General features: G+C 44.5%; 1 long non-coding RNA gene across 1 annotated transcript in view; it reads left to right on the forward strand.

The window, feature by feature from the left end:
- Positions 1-301: 301 nt before the first annotated feature.
- The window catches only part of LOC135315685 (uncharacterized), a 113,754-nt gene continuing 92,637 nt past the window's right edge, over positions 302-21,418 (forward strand). Inside the window, exon 1 of the long non-coding RNA XR_010375160.1 lies at positions 302-483. This is a non-coding gene — a long non-coding RNA (uncharacterized LOC135315685). The remainder of the gene's footprint in view (positions 484-21,418) is intronic.

Raw genomic sequence — 21,418 nt, forward strand, 5'->3', positions numbered from 1 at the left:
TTAATAAAATAAATACCCCAGGTTTCTAATGCATGCTTCTGCTGACAACGGAAGAGCAGCTGAAAAGATCAGTCTTATCTTCAGAGTGTGCCAAACTGTTTTTTGTTTCCTGGAAATGAATTCAGGAGTCTGGAGTACAGATATGGGGCAGCTACAGAAGGCTTGTTCAGCTTTCACGTGATGGAAAGGCTGGAGGGAGGCCACAGACAGCTAGTTTTTGGAGGGTTTTCTCAACAAACTGGTGCTTAGATGTAGTTTTGCAACAAAAGACAATTAATTCCCTGCTTTAGGGGTCAATGGTCCAGATGCTTCTGTGTTCCAGTCCCAGATGGTCTATGACAGAAGTACTGAAGGCCTGTGTGCTGGGGAGGAGACTTGCTGTTTGAGGCAGTCAGGAAGAAGCAGAAAAGCCTGGAAGAGCCTGGAAAGGCCAAGAAAAGGAAGGGAAAGGAACAGGCAAGAATGAAGGATGAAGACATGGAGGTAGGCAGTCCTGAGGAAAGAATTGAGTGGGGGGCTTTCCTCAGCAACCCTCGGTTTCAGCCAAGGTCTTCTCCCAGCGGTGCAGAGCTGCTGTGCGGTGTTGACCCCTGCAGACCGCCCTGCCACGCACGGCGCGTAGCAGCCATGGGTCAGGACAGCACCGACCCCACACTGACTTAGGACAAGCCTGTTGTCTTCCTGGAAGAGGAGTCGGGGCCACATAAGCAGTGAACAGACTGCAGTTTGGGGGCACGGCTTTGGCAGGCTCTGCTGGCTTTCATATTTCTCCTTTAGACCGAGAGCGTGTAGCTGTGGGCCAGTGACAATGGAACAAGTCTGTCTCTGGGTGACCGATGAACAATAAATCTGTAAATACAGAGGGTGAATGTGATCCCAGTGCTGCTGCAGTCCAGTATCTGAAAGCAAATGGACATGCTGTCATAAGCAGAATGGGAATCCTGTATTTTGACTGGTAATTAAATTCCCCGCTGTCACTTGAGATTTGAAGTACAACAAACAATATTCACAAGTGTGGTTCTTCCTCCCTCATTCTTAATTAGTCCCAGCAGAGGTCTGCTGAAATCAGTTGGATTGATTGCATAATAAATTTCAGGGTTCTTGGCAGTTTCGGTGAAAATTAGAGTACCTAGAGAATTAGAGACTTTGCTTAATTACAGAAATGGCTAGAGTCAGGCTCCGAGCAGCAGCTCAGCGCAGGTTTAGGAACTGCCCTGACTCCGGCCTGGATTTTCTTTACCTGTGTGCTACTGTCCTTTTGACATTTTGGGATCTTTGCCATCTCCTCGATTCATAGAGTTGTCATAGGAACTACTTCCTAAGCTGTGTTCTAACTTGTTCCGTGAGGCACTTTATTGTATTATAAAGTGTTGACAGCAAAGCACAGTGATAGATTTTTAAATGTCACCAAGGTAACTGCTGGCATTCAATTACAGTTTCGGATAAAGACGAATCCTTTCTGTAAATGTGACAGTCAAAGAATGTGCTGAGGACGAAGGTGATCTGTGATACAGCAATGGTTTCTCTTGGCACTCTGCAAGGTTAATTGTGGCCATTCAATTTTCTGGTAACACAAATGTAACAGGTTATTGTTTGATTTTTTTAATCTAATGTCTTGATAGATGTTGATCACTTGCTTTCTGTTGTGTGTTAGGTTTTTGGGTGTGGGTTTTTTTTTAATCCTGCTCCATAAATGAGACTGTCGCTCCATGAATAGCAGATCCGGGGCTTATCTCAGTGAAGCTCTGTAACACCCAAAGTAACTGCTTTAAATGGCATTTCTTTGGGCTTACACAAACATCCCAGGGGTCAGAGCAGGAATTAGACTTGGCTGCAAATACCTGCAAACCTCGCATCATTCATCCGAAGCCCGAGAAGATCAGAGTGCTAGGACTCCTGGAGATTAGGGAGAGCGGCCAGCTTGAGCAAAAATTTATGTTGTAGTGAACACTGAGAGACTGAAAGTGCATCTGTGTGTGAGAGATGGTAAGTGTGGGATCTGAGGGATCGAGAGGGGAGGAGAGAAGGCAAAGAGATTAGTAGGATAAGAGTCTGGCAGCAAAAGAAGTGTAGATGGTGTTATATTAGAGAGCGTGCTGCCATGGTTGGGCTTTGCCGAGCGTGAGAGCTGCTCCGAGGCCGTGGCAGTCAGTTGACTCTGAAGGCAGAAGGCTTCTCGCAAGCAGCGCAGATGCCGAAGATGTGACCCTTCAGTCAGCTGAAGCTGTCATGTGGTTTGGAGTTCGGAGGTTGTGGCCGTGAATAGGGCTTCTTCCAAGGCTGCCTCAGAAGTGCCTGCTGACAGGCAAGGCTGCTCCTTTTGTTACTCTTGACCAGTTTGCCTCCTCCCTGTTATCTGATATCCATTAGGTCCAAACATCTTTTCACAAAGAGTGGTAATAATCAGTTGATATCATTAAAGAAAAATTTAGGCTATTGTACCTTCATTTTTTCTCTACCATGACGAGCGGTCTTTACTTTCTCAACAAACCACCTTATCTTATTTTATTTGAAGTTTCCCATTAAAGGTGAAAAGAACAGAACCTGACAATGTCATTTGAGGAAAGCAATTATATTTTAAGGTGAAGTGTTTTGTGAACAGCATCCTGATTGCTTGGCAGAGCTAAAAATAGCTGACTGGTTAAATAGCTTATCAGCATGTGGAGGCCTGGGAGTCATGCATTTTTACTGTTGCCTAATAATCCATGCCAAATATTGTCCTAGCATTGGAATGAAAAGGGAGGGGGAGCAGGTGGCTTCAAGAGAAGGTGCCCATGATGAAGTGGGTGAAGTAATATATTTCCACCTAAAGCAGCATAAACCCTCTAGCAATTTAATTCACCAGCACAACTCGAGATATCAAATTTCGGATGGTTTCTAGTGCAAAACACTTGCAGAAGTTTCATGCCTGAACCAAACTAGAGTCCTCTGAAGGTGTAACAGCAAGCCTGGGCGAGGGGGCAGCTGGCCGTCTGGTTCACAAATACGAACCCATCTGCATCCGCGCTCCTGTGCTGCGTGTGTTCCTGCCGGTAGCTGCTGCTTCAGGAGGATGAAAGGTTCCCCAAGTAGGTTTGGTCCAGGCTGGTCCTTGTCACGGCTGCCCAGGGCAGGGGGAAGAGTCCAAGAGCATCCTCCATGCGGTTGTTCTCAAGCCAGTCTGAAGGCAGTACTTCATACAGCTTGGAGGAGGCAGAGAGCGCCTGTCCATTAGGAGGGAAATCTTGGCTCTCTGAGTAAATTAAATAGATGTATTGGCTTAATCAAACATGAAATGTAACAGTTTGGAACAGAAAATGTGTTTCTGTCACCTGAACAATGCTTTATGGCCCTGTTCTTTCGCAGGGCACGCACACGTCTACCTGCTGCTCTACGGAGTGAAAAACTCGCTCTGTCAGTCGCTTTTTGCCTAACGCAGGGAGGGTCAGTGGCTGGTGTCGCTACGCCAGACGTGCTGCCTGCTTGGCAAAGCCACGGAGGCGTAAGCCAGACTGTGCTCCGCCCCCCCGGCCCCAAGAACCTTAAAGCAAACGTGAAACTCCCGAAGATAAAAGGGAAATATGGGCAAACCACAGAGAGGTGCCGAGCGCGTGGCCTCACTTGACAAGGAACACGGAATCCAAACAAAGGGCTGGGACTTCTGAGGGATTTGCCATGTAAGGGGCCCAGCAGAGAGATGGCATTTTCTGCCAGGAGAGTTTTGTTTATTTTTCTTTCTCATAGCATGGGAGTTTTTCCTCCTCGTTTTAAAGTTTTTCTTTTTTTTTTTTTTTAAATCATCATAATCCCCCTTTCATCATGAGCCTGTCTACCAAGAGAACATTTGTCCTTCTTAATGCCTCTATTTCCATCTACCCCCCCATTAATTCTCCCTCCCAGGCACACTCTTATTTGGAATTCAGCCCTTCAAGGAATACTACACAGGGAAGGATTATGCTCCTTGGATGTCTCCATCACTGGATGATTTCCCTGGAAAAAATGTAATTACTGAAGAATTTTTGCTGCTGCTGTCTCTTGGGGAGATAAAGAGGGTGAGATTCTAGAGAACCTTTCCTCTTTGGAGGCAATATCTCATTCTCTGGGGAGGTGCCATGGGAAGAATCCCCTTGGGAAGAGCTCCTGTCACTGTACATCTCATCTGCGTGGATCCAGTTGTGCTTCTTGCCTGGTACAAAACCTAGTGACTGTGCAAGCAGCTTGGGCAGCACGCGTATAGCGTTTAACCCTCCTTTTGGAGATCGAACTCTGTGCGCTGTCATTATCAAGGCAGGTTACCAACAGGAATCCTGTTTTTCGAAGCAAACCGCTGTAGATGGCAAAGACCTGGTTAGCTCACGTGGAGGTGGATTCTTACAAGCCCCATCTCAGGAATTCAGATTAATATTTTGGGGGGCTTTTTCCCACTGAAGAGCGACTTGGTTGCTGGGAGCTGCTTGCACTTTCCATAAAAGTATGAGGTCATTGGCTGATTGCAGTAAATTGGCGATTGTGTTTCAATGTGGTCCGCAGGAGGGACTGATTACGCACTCGGTATTGGCATAAGTTCGCAGGTGCAACTCTGTTTTACTCCCTTGAAACCTCTTGTTCCCGACAATGTTCAGTCTTAAAGGAAACAATATCGTAGGAAGGGAATTAAAGTGGGGCTAGGAAGATGACTGAAGGATTGATAAACTGCTATGTAGCTATGTGAAACTGAAGTTTCTGTACTGTTTAAAGGCATTCTTTGTTTAGTTTTAATATATTCAAAGCATTCAGGTATTTTTCCTAATATTTTGAAATAATTCTAGCAAGGAAAATGGAAATAGCTTTGTTTCTCATCTCCCCCTTCTGCCTTGAGGTAAATTCCCGTGAGGTTATTTGACAATTTCTGAATCTTAGTTTAACAGCTCTTCAGGGTATTTGCTGTTAAACACACAACTTGTTCAGAAGCTCTGTTAGATTTGAAGCAATCCAAGCAGAGAAGCAAGCAGATGGGAGGATCCACTGAGTGTTTCTTGTTTTTAAAAAAATGCAGTGATATAGTAGAAGTAGTTTTCCTTTTGCTTTTGGAGATATGTATCTACCCTAGTGATTCACCAATTTATTCTGTAACTTTACACTTTGAGACAGAAGCCTTACGAACGCTGAAGCACTCGGTTCTCTGAGGGTTTGTTCTCAAAATAAACAGTTCTCAAACTCCTGAAGATGAAGTTCTGCAGGCTGTTGGTGAATCGCCGTCCCTGGCTTCAGAGGTACCAGGTTATGCAGGAATCATGGGTAGTTCTGGGTCCGGTGTCCATGTAGCCACCCATACAGCCTTCACCTGACCCTCTCAGGTTGCAGACACTTCAGAAGGGTTATTGTCCCTGCCCACTGCCACACCAAGTGAGGGTCTTCTGTTAAAGGGACCTCCCGACTATCCCGCTACCATTATTATATTTATAATGCTATGATTATTTAAAATCAGATTGAGAAGCTGCTTAGCCAAACAACATTCTCTACTTATATTTACAATGGTTCAAATGACAATCAAAAACCAAAACACCCAAAAAGGATCTGTTATGTGGTACTTAACTGCTGTTAAGGTAGTCAGGCTGTCTCTTTCAGGGTCAGACACTGCTGGAGAGTGCTAGTCTTCCTGATGAGTAGGAACCGGCATTCAGCGTTATAAGAAAGCTGTAATATAATGTAGCTGAAACACAACTAGCCAGGAAAGGCTGGTTAATTTTTTTTTCTGACTATTGCAAAACTCAATACCCAAGGAGATAAGAATATGTATTTTAATTAGCACTGTGTTTCCAGCTTCTTTGTTAGTTTAATCTCTAAATTGGTGCAAACCGGATACTATTCCAAGTTAGGAGAAGCTCTGGAGTAAGTTCTGATGTGATTTTTTGCAGTGTTATTGTCATCAGTTTTCTTCTCTTCATGCACGGTGGTGCCTTCACCCCTAGCTGGGAGACTTGGACTGTGAGCAGGAGAAATGGCTGCAGAATGCCTGTGGTGTTGTGGTGCTGACAGCTGGGTCTTGGGAGAACCCTTTCGGACTATGCTTGCAGAGGACAACTTAATTTCCTCATAAATATACATCCTAAACGATGATCACCACTGAGAACAAATGAGGTCTGAACCAGGACCTCACATCTTGAAGGTGAGCATGGGCCAGTGTCTGCAAGCAAATAAGACTTCCCAGAAACAACTCCTTTCCTACCCAAAAAAAGAGATGTGACTGTGTATGTGAATGCATGCGCACATTCACGTACGTTTTATTTGCCTTTCTCTCACATTCACATCCTAATTTGGAGAGCAGAATGAGATGGAAGCTAAAATGCTGAATCTATCGCCACAAATGTGAATGGAATGGCTTTATTTTCCTTTTTGTATACTCTTTGTCTGGTATATGTTCTGAATAGGAAAAAATGAGAGCTGGTAAAATGTGAATTAAATCTTAAGCCAATAGAGTCATTGAAAGGAATGCCGATGGTCTTAATTAGCAGCATATTAGCATGCTGTGAGCCCCTGCAGTTCTGCCAAGTTGTTTGGTCTGGCAGATTCACCTGTATTTACTACTAATTAATGAAACATTACAATCATTAATGCTCTTTGCCATGTTTTTATAAGGAAGTTAATTGTGTAAAGACTTACAGCTGCGCTAAACTTTAGTGCTAGAATAAGAAATCATACCTATGGAGCTGTTGGGGTGATTTCGCTGGTGATTAATGGGTACTGAACTCTGTCCCTGTGGTAGGATAAGGTGACTCTGTACTACACTACTTTTTTTGTAATGTTTACATAAATGTCTCTATTGTTTGGAAAGCATCTGCCAGACAAATGTCTGTTGTGTCAGAAGCTGAGCAGTTCGTCAGAAGTTTATGTCCAGCACAAACTGAAAGATTATTCATTTTGATCTGCCTAGACAAGAGCTTTGTGTTTGAAAACGGGTTTTGTGACAGTTAAGAACTCTCATTCTCAAACTCTTTAACAAAATGGAGGTGCCACTTAAGCATTTCCAAGAGCACCGTTTTGATTCATACCAAATTTATCAGTTTAATAACCTTTAACAAACCAGATGTTGAGTTACGGTATAAATGAAGATGGTCACGTTCTCATTAGCCTTGCTTTTGTTGTAGTAGGTTCTTTGCTTTGTTATAGTGCCATGAGACTGTCCACTAAAGAGTGATGTTGGAGTTTATCTGATCTGGTTTTACTATGCTTCACTGTTAGGTTAAGTCAACTTTCTGTATGTTTTCTCTTTGAAGAAACTAGCAGGATCAGCTGCAGTTAAAATTGGGTCCAAAGCAAAGGCTTAGATTCACACGTTCTTCAGATGAATGCATCAAGTTTGGGATACAAATGTAAGACCTTTAAGGTCCTGTATCTAACAAAACATAGTATGTTTTAAATCATTGCCTGTTGTTAATGCCCTTTTCATCCAAAGGCCTTAAATCCTGTACATGACTGTGGTGTTAGTATCTGATTAAAACAGAAATAGAAGTATTGTAATTACCTTTCTGGAATTGTGTTCTTAAAGGGAGATCACATATTGGATTGAATGCAGTGAAATCGTATACCCAGGAAAGCGTGTGCTAAATACAACCTGTGCCATTAAGGTGGTGTTTGGGGCTCTTACTCTACCATGTTCTCTTGCTATTATCAACATCAACTGTGACATTGCATATACTGTTTGACTGTAGTTCGGACTGTGGAGTTGAAGCCTAAGTTTATATATAAACAAATTTTTAAGTATGTCCTACACTGTAAGTACATAAAGTGCCCATCTTTCTTATTCAATGATCTTTAACTAGGAGAGGGGGACCCTGGCTAACCAGAGTTTTCTGAGAAGGAGGACTGAAGCTGAAAACTCCCAAGGACCGACTTTGGAGAAGATTGTTTAGTTTTAGTTGCTCTTTTATCCTTCCCTCCCTTTCTGTGCACCCAGACAACGTCAGACTCTTTAGAGTGTGGGAAGTCTCAGTGATGAAACTATTGGCTGTAGTTAACTTTGAAAGGAAGATGATGAATTAATGCTGTTTGGAGTAACTGAAAAATCAGTCTACTGCTGCTGAACTCTGGCCTGCCTCCCTATCAGAAGTAGAGGTGGGGGGAAAAAAATTCACTGTCTTATTTTTTCCATTAAGCTCAGACAGTTTTTCTTTTGAATGTCAAATGTTCTGGACAGTATCAGCCTGCAACTCAGTACTGCCACGTGTGTGTTAAGTTGTCATAATAATGCAGAGGAGATCATCTTATAATCATTAAGGAAACTGTTCCACTTTTGAAAGCTCATGACATCCCTGCTGCTCAAGTACAGCCTGTGCGTTATATCTCTGGATCCCCAAAGCACATGGGCTACGGTTCCACGGCTGAGTGAACAGCACCTCCCCCAGTCCTGATTTCTTTGTGCTCTTAGTCAGTGGCTCAGCAGGTCTCTAAAAAAACCCAACCCATTATAACTTCAGCGCGTCTCCCTCCTACATATCACCCTGACGAGGTACTGCTCATCTTATTCTTGTTGCCTGTTGGCTCTGGATGTCAGGTAATAAAAATAGTTTGTTTTCATCTGTTGGAGGAAATGATTAAAAACAATGCTCATAGTGGAGTTTGCAGAAATGTTCAGGTTGTCCACAACAGTGCTTTTAAAACACTTAATTGGAAATCAACATTAAGGAGTAAACGGATGGGAATGAAACTCTTGAGCACTTAGTTGTTGCCACCCTTCCCGTTTGAGTTGCGCGACGATGCGGGCACAGTCCAGGGGAGGCACACCACTGCCGTGGCCATCGCTGATGAAGAACCTGTAGGAGAAGAGGCTGTTTGCTTGTTTTCTCTCAGCAAGTTACTCTCAGTGAAAAGGCTGCTGACTTGAATGGGGAGATCCAGTGCTCTGATCCTTGTGAAACCTGTGAGCTGCAAATTATGTGATTCATGTTAAGTGTAGGAAGAGCTCTGGTGCTTCCTAGGCTGTGGAGCTGGTCTCTGATTAGCTCCTGGCACCTTCTTTCCTTGCTCTCTGAAATCAAAGCGCTCGATTTCTTGTCACCTTACTTCAGTATCCCAGGCTCTGCTGACCCCCCTGGGGGCTGGCAGGCTCAGCCATTGGTGCTTTTTGTTATCTGACAGAATTTGTGTCATAATTCTGCTCTGCAATTGTAGGACAATGTTTTAATTTAGGGGTCTGTAGACTCCTATGTAAGCTAATTAAGCAAAGGCCTTAAATATATTAGTGAAACGGAAATTGCAATTTCTCAGTATAGTAAACTGAGAGGCATTGACATGTAGGTTTTAGGAGGTAAATGCAAAAGAAGGGGCTGTTTTTCTGCCTGACTTGCAAAGGAACAAACATGTACAATAATAAAAAGGTTCCATGTGAATTAGTTACGTGTGTAAAGAGGTGAGAGGTGTGTGGCTGGCTCACGGTCCCAAAGGTGTCGAACGCAGGATCGCATCCGTGGGGATGATGGAGACTTTCCAGCTTCCCATGCAGTCGGTGCCCTGGTGAGCAGCTCGTCTGCTGGGATGAGCTAAGCGTTGCTCATCGAATCAAGTCTGTCACGGCAAGACCGCTGGACTTCTGAGCTGACTCACGGTTATCGTCCCGAGCAAGCTGTGTTCCTTCATGGCGAAGGCACTCTCCTTTTGCGAGCGTGTGGGGGTGGAGCCCGTGCTGCTGTAGAAGCTTTGTTTTGTGTAGGTCTGTGCAGGCATGGTGCACAGCAAATGCTTTGGTCTAACAAAGAGCTTGACTGGCTTGTAAATCACCGCCTTTTATATTCTAAGAAATTACAGGTTGCCTCAAGTGAACGCACGAGCCAGGCTGATGTGCGAGGAGGGCGTTTGTAACAGCTGGTCCCCGTGATTTGCTCAAGGCTCCACACAGGGCTAATAACAGGCATTAGGCAGGAGAGGCCTGGGCCAGGTACTGCTGAAGAACAGAATTACATGTCAGAGGCTCAGTGTGCTCTTTGCTCGGCATGCCTAGTAACGTTTTCCTCGTGTGCTTGCTACCACCCCGCTAGGCGAGGCAGCGCTTCGGAGATCCTGTGTGGTCTTTTGTGCTGAGATGTGTCTGCCTGTCACGCTCGCAGGGTCCTGGACCACAGGCTGGGCTCTGAAAAAGCAGCTGCTTCAAAGCAGTTGGTGAGGGAAAAGAATGTCTTTTCTAAAGGTCAGCTAAACCTACGGAGCGCTTAGAAGCAGAGAAAATTATAGCTTTGGTGTCTCGGTAGTGGGCTTTGCAAGAGGATGGGAAGAACAGAGGTGTGTTACAATGGGCTCCAGAGGAAAGTCTTTTAAACATTGCTATTAGAAGGATTTCTCTGGGCGTAAATGAAAGGCAGCACTCTGTGGAATGTTCCTTGCTTTTAACAAGTTAAATGGCTCCCTTGATCATATAGGCTTGCTTGGCAGTTCCTGGAACTGCATATTAACTCCTCCAGCGACTCTGATGCTGCCTGCAGGTTAGATAACGTGGAATTTGCAAGCCTGGCCAGCGCTCATATTTCTCACTTTCATCCTCCTGCAAAAAGCTGATGTGATTGCATGTTTGTTGGAGGCTAATGCAGCCTTAAGATCTGTGGTCAGATTGGCAGTGTGAAGTTACTGTCCTTCTCTTACAAAATTTGCTACAGCTTTATAGAAACCCCCCCTGAAGCATTCGGTACAATTGCTGTCTGGTCAATAGTAATGATCAAAATTGTTCAGAAATGTGTGAGACACAAATGTCCTTTTTGCAAGTTGCACCTTGTTATTGGATTTGACTTGACTCTGCGAACGTAGTAGCACTGAGGAGATCAAACTGTTACCACAGGGGACTCTGGCTAAAACACCTGCAGACCTCAAAACCAATAATGTGAGTAAAAGTTTGTCTTCAACACCAAGTATATTTGCAAGTAAAGAATAATGCTCTGTTTCGGGGCATAAGCCCTTCACAGCAGTGTGTTTGTTTTCACTCTAATCCATTCTCTTAAGGTTCTGTCACTGGTTTCAGAGTCTCCGTTACTTTAGCGTCCTTAAGTCCTTCCTGCCATTTGTACAAGCTTAACCTTGTCAGCGCTATGATATGAGATCTTTAAGGTATACTGTGAATATGGCAGCATGCTGTATAGTGCAAGTTCTTCCTCTGTTGGAGAGAATGGCTTCTCCAGCGTCTTCAGCACAGAGCAGCTGAGGGTCCCAGGGGTGCACCTCTGCTAAAACGCTCTGCGGTGCCGCTGCCGTGCACTGACTCTTTGAATGTTCTGCTGCGTGGCTCCGACGTAAGTATAATTCTCAAGAAAAATAATGAATGTCAGGTGGAATTTGGCTAGAAGCTTAGTACTCTGGCCATTAGTTTAAGGTGAATGTAAAGGCATAGCAAATTATAGCTTCTTGTTTTTGTTCTACATAAGCTTCCAACTAAATAGGAAAGAATTTAATGTTTCTGTATTTGAAAGCATGGTGCAGTGGTCGAAAACTTGCTCTGAATTTCATTAGTGGCATTGCAAATGGCTGGTTACAAGATTTCACTGCCCGAATCTTTTCTCATTTTAGGTTAAAAGACAAAAATGCAGATTAAGGATTTCTTAGAGCTGCTTTGGAGAGCTGACTTTTTCTGGATCTAGTCTGACAGCTGGGTCATGGCCATATTCCTGACCTATATACCTTAGAAGGTAATTTTTGTAAGCCTAATGTAAGTGTAACACATCAGATGTGTATCCTCAGGTATTTTCGAGGCCATCATCCCTGGCCAGGTTTTATCCGGGCAGCTTGGCTGAGAAAGTCATACAAGGTAGATATCTTGGCTCCAGGTTCTGAGGTTCTTTAAAAGCTGTTTTTCAGAAGAGTGAACATTATAATGAATGAGAGTTTCTGACCTCCTTTGGTTAGCTTAATTCCTCTTCTGCAGACTGTTAATGTTGAGAATGAATGCTTCGCCTTGGAACAGGAGAAACTGGGTGCTTTTAATATGGCTTCTGCCATTAGGTTGTGCAGGGCTCTCAACCGTTTATTGAAATACCATCTGAATCTGTTTCCATTCTTGAGCGAATTTGTGGTTGCCAACACAGCTTACCATCTGCTCGTGCTATCTTCTGTGTGCCTGAACAGAATTTGTGAAGAAAGTCAAATTGCCAGCCGGTCCTTATCGACTTAGCACCTTTGCCTGTCTCAGACCGCTGTTCTTCCCGCTTGTTCCAGCTGTGTTCGCTTTAGTCACAATGTCACTTAGATCCTGGTTTTGCAGAGGGTTCATAAAATGTCCTGAGCTGGAAGGGACCCACAAGGACCATCGAGCCCAGCTCCTGTCCCCGCACAGGACACCCCAAATTCACACCAGGTCTCTGAGGGCCGTGTCCAAGTGCTTCTGGAACATCACCAGGCTGGTGCCGTGATGCCTCCCTGGGGAGCCTGTGCCAGGTCTCCACCACCCTCTGGGGGAAGGACCTTCTCCTAATGCCCAGCCTCACCCTCCCCTGGCACATCTCCCTGCCGTTCCCTCGGGCCCTGGCGTTGGGCACCAGAGAGCAGAGACCAGCCCTGCCCCTCCTCCTGCCCTCGGGAGGGGGCTGCAGAGCGCCATGAGGCTGCCCTCGGCCTCCTCTGCTCCAGCTGAACAAACCCAGGGACTCCAGCCGCCCCTCGTACGGTTTCCCCTCTAAACCCCTCACCAACTCCATGGCCTCCTCTGGACACTCTCCAGTACCTTTATACCCTCAGTGTCCTGCGGCGCCCAACGCTGCCCGCAGCACTCGGGGTGAGGCCGCCCCAGCGCGGGGCAGAGCGGGACAATCCCCCCCCTCGCCCGGCTGCGATGCAGGGCTCGGTGCCCCCCGGGGCACGGCTGGCCCTCGGGGCTGCCAGGGCACACTGGGGGCTCGTGTTCAGCCTGCCATGGACCAGAGCCCCCGGGTCCCCGCAGAGCTGCTCCCCAGCCCCTCGCGCCCCAGGCTGCCTGTGCAGGGCTGCCGCGCCCCAGGGGCAACACCCGGCACTTGCCCTTGTTCAACTTCATACAGTTGGTGACTGCCCGGCTCTCTAATTTGTCTAGATCTCTCTGCAGGGCCTCCCTGCCCCCCGGAGTGTCAACAGCTCCTCCCAGCTTTGTGTCATCAGCAAACTGGTTCTGGGAACCCTGGAAATTAACAGTAGGGCAACAATGGGAGAATATGCTGGGGTATGTCTGAAGCTGTATGGAGTCTGCTTACTCACAATGCTAAGCTGGTTATGGCCAGCTAGAAAACATATCTGTTCCATATCCATGTGTTTGGAGTGCTCTTGAACATGGAAGCAATAGGGTCTCCAGGTGTGCTAAGGAAAACTGCACATCCTTTAGGTTGATAGGCTTTTCTGGTGTAGAGAAGCCTGATGAGGAGAAATTGGGATATCTGGAAACTAGCGATGAGACCTGTCCATCTTGCACACAACACCTCAGTGTGACTTGTGCAGCTGAGCAAAATGGTAGCAGAGAGAGACTCTACTTTGTGTAACTTCATGTGGGGGTAAAAGCTACAGAAATAAGCTGCTTAACCTAATCAACAGTTTTGAAACAAGACCGGAGGCACATCAGGTGGCTAGGTGTAAGTTTAAGCCTGGGAATTACTAGGTTTCTAGCAACTCAAACTCATAAATGCATCATCACTGACCATTTCCAGATGAATATCTGGGGCTTTTTACAACGCTGAAATACTTAGCTTCAAGACTGTAGATGTCACAGCCTCTCTGCAAAAGAGCAATGAGATTTTTTTTTCTTTGAAGTTTTTATTGAGACAAGTTCCATTTGGAGGCCTGTAAATGTTTAGGGTATCATTTTAAGTATTTAGAGTGTGGGGAGCAGTCTACGTTCCTTGGAGCATCCAATTTTTGTTTGTTATCAGAATTGTCAAATCTTCTGTCTTGTTCAGGAATAATAAAGGCATGCGTTCAGTAACAACTTGTCTGGGCCAAGTGCCAGCCAAGAAGTTCTAGGAACTGTGACAACAAAGTGTTGGGGCTCCTCAAGGGAAAAAATATCTGCTGAAAATGAGCAAGCTGTATCAGCTTTAAATGGTGGAGAAAGCCAACTGAATGCTAAGAGGTATCCATTATTGATGAGAACCGTACCTCGGAAGACAGAGCTGTGTGTTTCTTGCTGCAGCACCTGCTCTGGCTTTTCCAAGGCAGCACGCCAGACCTGTGTTTCCATGGGAAAGCCTTACAGATCTGGGGTGCTTGGCATGTTTTGCCCTTTCGCGTTCCCTTTCGCTCAACTGTACTTTCTCCAAGCATGTTTCTGGGCCTGATGTTATATAAAAATGGACAATTTTTGTTACGTAAATAAGTCTGCTTTTTTTTTTAAAGGAAACTTCGGCTAGGTCAAAGTTTTCAGAACTAAAAATTATGAAAATAAAAATGATTCAACATGCAGAGCGAATAGGGAGAAGGCTTGCTAGTAAACTTTTTTCAGGCCATGCCGTGAATTGTTTGTGAGTTACATCTTGCCAGGACTTTCCAAAAAGGGTAGAACAAACAGGTTAAATGCACGGGAAGTGTCGCACACAGTATGAAACAGAGCGCCAGTGGATCCTACTGTTTCAGACCACCTGGAGAGCTCTGTAGCGAGCAGTGCTCCGGCTGCTGGGTCAGTAACGGGGGATATGGGGCTGTCGCTCAAACAGGAATCCATAATATGCACACAGCGTTTTATGGTGCTGTCGACAGACCTTTCTGTTCCTGGGTAGGAGCTGAGGTCTGTGATAACTCTTTCCCTTTCCTGGATGTCTTGTGTATAAGAAAAATCCTACTTTTTAATATGGAAATGAATAATTTATCCTTGACGGAGCAGAATCAAGCCCAGATGTATGCTTAAAATAGGCACCGCTCTGATATTCTGATACCATTTCTGGTAAACTCTTTGTGGGTGATATTTTAGTATCCAGGTACATTGTGCAATATTTGAAAAGTTAATAAATTGTAGTGCAAATCCAGTGCTGCTGAAAGCCTAAGTAAATATTAAGATTCCGCTTTCATGAGTATCTTCTGGCTAGGATATTTCTGATTCAAGAAACCACCCCTTTCATCTCCTACCTAAACACTTCTTTATATTTGGATCAAGGTTGTGTTTCACTGCATACTGCACAAATGTTTAACATGATATAGTTTCTTCACTGAGAAGCTGACAGTTGTCTCAATAAATGCAGCGTTGCTAGGTTTATAGAAAGTTATTGTGTTAAAGAGAACTTCCAGCTGATCCACAGACTGCTGACGGAGATAGCTGTGGCACCAATAATGCTCGTTGTTTTAATACCCCAGAGGACTGATTGCCAAATACAGACGATGGGGGGGTGGGGGGAAGAATTTGACTCCTCCTGAATCTTAAGGTGGGAGCAGAGTCATTTAAATCACTGGAGGAAATAATGACAAATTGCAACTCCTGTAAAGGCTGTGTCCGTTGCGGTTTTCCCCTCTGTAAGCAGTATATCACCAATGTTTCCTCTCGATTCATGAGCAGAGTTTTTGTAGGCCAGCAGAGTCTGCATGTGGGTTATCATGAAATGCAGTACAGCAAATATAATTATTTTTCCTTTAACACCTGTATTGACTATATCGATATAAAAGAAAATTAGGTTTCCTAAAGTTCAAATGTAGTTTAATGTCACTAGAGTGAAACGGGTCTTTTCCTGAAGCCCAGGCTGCTCAGTGACCATCTTGAGCAGATTTACCCTGCGGCAAGAACCACCGCTGTGGTTCAGTCAGAGGTAAAGTGACCGCAGAGGTAAGCGTTAGCTGCCCAAGTGCTGTTTTGTGTTGCTGGTCGCCTCGTGTGGAAAACAATAAAGATTCGGGCAGGGGAAGGGACTTTGTAATGAACGTAGGTAGAGGATTGAAAACAACTTATCTCAGACAAGCTGGCAGTTTTGAGGTGTTCAGACTGCGCATTATTTATTGCAGTTGCTTCTTTGTTTGCGTGTGTTCCCCTGCTAGGACAGATCACCCCAGGAGTGTCCTTTGCTCAGGTGGGTGACAGTTGGTAACTCCAACAAACTACGGTTCAGCTGTAACAAAAAACTTGAATTCACATCTAAATTTCCCCCTTGAAAAGTGAGTAACTTTATTTTTATCATTGCTGTGACAAACGTTTTAAGGTTAGTAAATCCAGTGTAAATCTGCTATAGATATGCCTAGAGAGATTATAACGTGCCATGTAATAAATTGTCTCCTGTCCAAAATTCCCAAGCACATGGCAGTCGTCAGTGCAGAGTTCACAACACTCCTGTATGGCACTAGGAAAAACCGTAATTAACCGTTATGAAGCAGGAATTAATTCACGTGGGCAGGTGATATGCCGTCAGTACAAGATAAGAAAGTAGCGGAATAAGGATGTGGCAAAGTCTAGCCTGGCTGCGTTTATTTTGGGCATTTATTACTGTCTCACGTGACTGAGAGTATGTGATGTCTGTACAGGGAGTGGTAAAGGAGAAAAGGTTTGGGTCTTAGGCTTAAAAGTCCATTTTACTTTATTTGCAGCCCTACGTGTCATGCACGGTTCTCCCTGAGAACAGTCCTTAATGGTGACTTCATCCAGAAAGAGGTGGAGATCTTGTTCCGTGCAGAGTAAGTGGTCACTGTGTCCAGTGACACAAAAGCAGAGGTAGGATCAAGGTTGGGTCATCTCACATTGCTCAGCTGCTTTGTAATGATCTTTCATCTCATCTCCTTTTATGCTGGAGGATCAAATAATGCAACAAAGCTCCACTCAGGAATCCCGCAGGAGGAGCGCCAGGCAAAATCTCTATAAAAGGCGCTCTCAGTGGATGATATTTCTTGGTTTTGCCCAAGGTGAAGAATTCACCTCTGTGGCTCTTTCGGTGGGTAGTTTGTTCATTGCTCAATTTTGGATGAAAAAGACATACCTGTTTTGCAACAGAACAAGAAAAATACATTTCCCAGAGAAGCAAAGGGGGAGCTAGAGGGAGCTTCTTGATTAGGATCTTAACACTTCCCTTTGAAAAAAGTCACAAGAACCTGGAAACTTCTCCAGGTTCCTTGAGCAGGGAATGAAGCAAAGCATCTTCAAACAGCAGAGTTTCCAACCCCGTTAGCTGTGCTTCTCCAACAGGCCAGTGAAAGCATTTATTTCTTGCAGTTGTTCCTGTGCCAACCCTGGAACCATGAAAGTCATGTGCCATATGGAAAAAACACTGAACTGGAAGTGTTTTGAATCCTTGGCAGGATTTGGGGTTGGGCTCAGTTAAAGGGACAGACAAGTTAAATCTGGTCTTGCTCCACCGACGTCGCTCACCAGTCTCCAACCTCGACTCCCTTAATTCGCACTTGGGCACTTGCGTACGTAACGCACGCACTAGCTTTGAGGCAAAGGTGCGAGCACGGCCGTTCCCTCTTTTGGACTTTTCCGAGACAGGTCTTTACAGCTTCGCATGGTGCCGCCTGGTCCCAGGAGCTCCTCTCCTGCTCCAGGGTGCCCGTGTGGGAGCTGGGACCCCTGGGCTCACAGTTCTGGGAGCAGCCTGGGAAGTTATTCAGAGCTGTGTCAATGCAGCTGGTCTGCGGTAGGTATCGCGGTCTGTGTTTGATTTCAGAAAGTAGTTTTGCTCTTCCAGAAATGCGTACTTTGTGATTCCTGTTTGGTAGAAAATTTCTAAAACTTCAGGTTTTCTGTTCAGAATTGGAAGTAAAGTTTTCCAAAATGTCTCAGTTTCCTCCTAAAATTGTGTCATTTTGATCAGCTCTCCGAACCTGAACCACGCCGCATACTCTTTCTGGTATGATTTGCAGACGGCCGGATTCAGGGCAGGTTCTCCGCTCACTTGTAAGCAGTACAGAACACCTCCTGGTGCTGAAAGATCCACTCCTTATTTCTGTCTTCTGTTCCCAGAAGTTTGTGCGCTTTTAAAGAAAATCGAAGTCTTGCTCCACTGAAGCTGGAGAAGCAGGCGTGCGTTGTTATTTCCTGACGGGCGGCGGTGGTTCAGTGTCCATTTGTGTATGCTAGAAAGGTGCTACTCTCTTGAAATGCTGTGCGATGTGGCTTCTTCCTGTTACCTCCCCCTTGGAAGGAAAGAGGACGCAGGTATTGAATGTCACAAAACACGGCACACCCCTCGCAAATTCTGTTTATCTGTTCCTTGTCATATATTGAACTTGTCCACGCATTTTACCTCCAAAGTGCGAATTTTCAATCGACTGAACTTTCACCCTATTTTATAGTCTGGGGTTTTTCCCTTTTGAGAAAAGAAATCCCTCCAAATTCCTGAATTCCTTCCAAGAAAGTTGTGACTTAAATGAGTCACACTTAATTAAAGCAGTGAGGAGATCTATGCTTATATGGTTAACTGCCCATTTTACTGGGCACTTAAATTAAGTCCCTCGAGAATCACAAGAGGCTTGATTTAGTTTTTTCCTCCAAAGCTTTGTAATGATTGTGACTTGGGACTCCTTGTTCTTGTTTCTTCTTTTAATTAAGGGTTGAAAATATATACTGCTGTGAAACATCTGGCATAGCCTGCCTCTCTGTTGCAAAGTAGTACGGGCTGGTATTGTGCGCTTTCTGTCAGTCGTAAATAATTGCTGCCTCTAATATTCTGAGCTCTATGGGTTTATCTGACGAATATTATCACCAACTATTTAAACAGAAACGTCAATAAAACTCTTACGTTAGTTTCCAGAAAAATTCTTGCCTTTATTCACTGCAAGTTTCAATTATAGTGCTTAGCAACTTCAGCCTGAATTTTCCTGAGGTATCTATTTATTCACTACAATATTTCATATTCTGTGGGTGAGTTGCTTATTTCATTCAAACTCAGTCTCTTACTCTCAGCTATTCCCCTCTATAGTAGTTGTTAAATCGGAATGCCTTATAGCAATTCCTGATGCCTCTTTCCTTTGTGTTTCATGTGAAAGGTCTGACAGTGTTTTGTACTTCAAAGCAAGAGCATTTTACTATTAAACGCTAACACTGGCAATTTGGGATTGATACTGTAGAAGCAAGGCTCGAGAGGTTTAAGCGTGTTTTCTGGGTTGGATCCACAAACTACAAACTGGCAGGAGTAATTTCAGGATGGTAAAAGGATTTTACTGAACCTTAGGCAAAGCTCAGATTAGTTTCAGCTGAGGACTGCAGCCATTAGCTAAACTGGCAAGCTGCTAATGAATAAGTACTTGTACCTTCCAGCAATAATTGTTTTCTCTAAATGTTAATGAAGAGAAGGGAAGGATTAGGGTTCGAATGCAAGGTTGGCTTCATTTAGCAGCAGGATTTGGATTCGAGTACAGTACACCATCAACCACCACCACAAGCAGGGGAGCAGTTTTATTTCAGGAGAGAGTAAGGCAATAATTATTTGGTTGAATTTGAGGCAAGGGAAGATTTAGATCAGATTTGAGGGCAGTCAGGGTAGTGAAGCATTGCAATAAGCTGTGGGAGCTCTTGCCTTTGGAGATTTGCAAGGAGCTCCTGGCCAGACGTTTCGTGGTGATAGTCTAGACATAACTGATCTTGCCTCAATGTAGAGGGAATAGGCCAGGGACCTGATAAGTCTCAGGCTTGAGATTAATCAGCCATAGAACTTTCAGAAAATCTTGTGAAGTTTTCTCACCCGCTGGGTGCAACCTCACGAAGTATCAGTCTGTGAAGGAAAGGAGTCGATGTGCTCAGTTTTTGTACAGCATAGGTGTGAAAAATGCACTCGTGTCAGTTGAAGGATGACCCAGAGGAAACTCTAGGGAATAGGCTCACAATTGGGGAATTAAATTCAAATTGGGGATTTGTATGTGAATTTCAACTTTTCTGTGTTAAGAAGCAGCTCCGTAGCAAAGATCATGTTCTAAAGAATGATCCCAAACTCAGAACAGGTGAGCGTAAGACATTGTGCAAAAAACGTGTCTGCAAGTTGGAGGGGAATTAGACTGAGGAAAAGCGCGTATTCATCACGCAGGACGCGGCCTTACGTTTTGTTCTGAAAACAGGTTTGTCAGAACATTAACAACACCAGGTCATCTTTACTGAAGTTTTTAAAATATGAAAATATGTAGTAAAGCACCCTCAAACAGGCAGGTGAGCTCCGTTGGCTTGCTGAAGGGCTGTTCAGACAGAGAACGGCTGATGTGAATGTGGCTATTTTTTGCTTTTGTTTTGTTATACCGTTAGGTAGTGGGTATTTCTGGTAAGAACACCGTATTCTCCTGCAATGCAGGTCACGATATCTGGAGACGGCTGCATCCACATAATTCATCAGCAGCCTGTCTGCGTTCTCCCTCTGTCTGAAGGACTTCTCTGCTGAAATTATAGTAGTAATCTGGGCTACTCTAAGTAGCTAGACACAAAGCACGGGAACAAATCAGATTTGTAAATAAGCCATAAGAGAAACCTGGGTAAATACTACCTCATGGCCAGTCAGTTTACAGAAAATGGGACAAACTGCTGAAGGATTCACCTTTGTCTGATGTCTCTTCTGTCCATTTGCGTCTGCAAACTCTGCGGTCAGGCGCTGCCTTCAGGATCTTGTGGGTCATTCTGTGCAATTTCCCCCCAACAACTCCTCCCCAAGTCATCGGCGTGCACCTATTCACCTCCAAAAGCTCTTACAGAGAAACTGTATTAAAGGAGAGGCAATGAGGGATGGCTGGGGAACAGGGAAAGCTTTAATATTATGTAGCGGGTGGTGTGTGCTTAATAGGTACTTTCATGGATCGGACACTGCTGAAAGCTATGAAGATATGAAATTAAGCTTTGAGAAGATGTTGCTCCTGGTTGTATTATATAGCATTTTGGATTAAATAACACACGTGCCTCTCATACTGCATATTGTGCTCGATATAATAATGCAAGCTTATGAGATTACAAGAGAATGCCGAAAGAGCTGCTGCGTAGTTTGCAGGCAGTGGTTGTTTTTTTTTCTTTCTTGTAGTTGTTGTCAGTAGAAAGTTACATGCTCATGAAAGTAATATGGACCTGCACCTAACTAATATTCACCTGTGGAAATGGAAATGCGCTCAGTTGCCAAGCATATTGGAAATGGGAATTAAATTCCAGTGCTTGACGTATTATTCTGGCATCAGAAAAACCTTGCCTCCAAATAATTATGTGTATTTCCATGATTGCTTGGCTAGTTTGTAAGAACGTGCCTGGTGTTCAGCAGAGGGGCTAAACCTAAATTGAAATTGATTTTAAGTGTGAGACTTCTGCTTGTTCTGAATTCTCCCTCTATTTTCTCCTTGTCTATAAATTGGCCAAGTTTTTTTAAAAAAATACAATTCTGTTGGGAAACATAAACGTTACACTCATTATGTGTTTTTACCCGTCTGCATTTGCAGCGTAAAGGATGATCAGAGAATCCACACAGCAAGGGAATAAGCGTGGCTAATGTTGCAATAAGTCTGCCTTCCAAGGGTTACCGTGCCAGGTAACGGACCCAGGACTGAGACACAGATTGCAACTTAATTGAAACCCAGTCAATACGTGTGGAATTGC

The sequence above is a fragment of the Phalacrocorax carbo genome, chromosome 14 (assembly GCF_963921805.1).
Source record: "Phalacrocorax carbo chromosome 14, bPhaCar2.1, whole genome shotgun sequence".
Taxonomy (NCBI): Eukaryota; Metazoa; Chordata; class Aves; order Suliformes; family Phalacrocoracidae; genus Phalacrocorax; species Phalacrocorax carbo.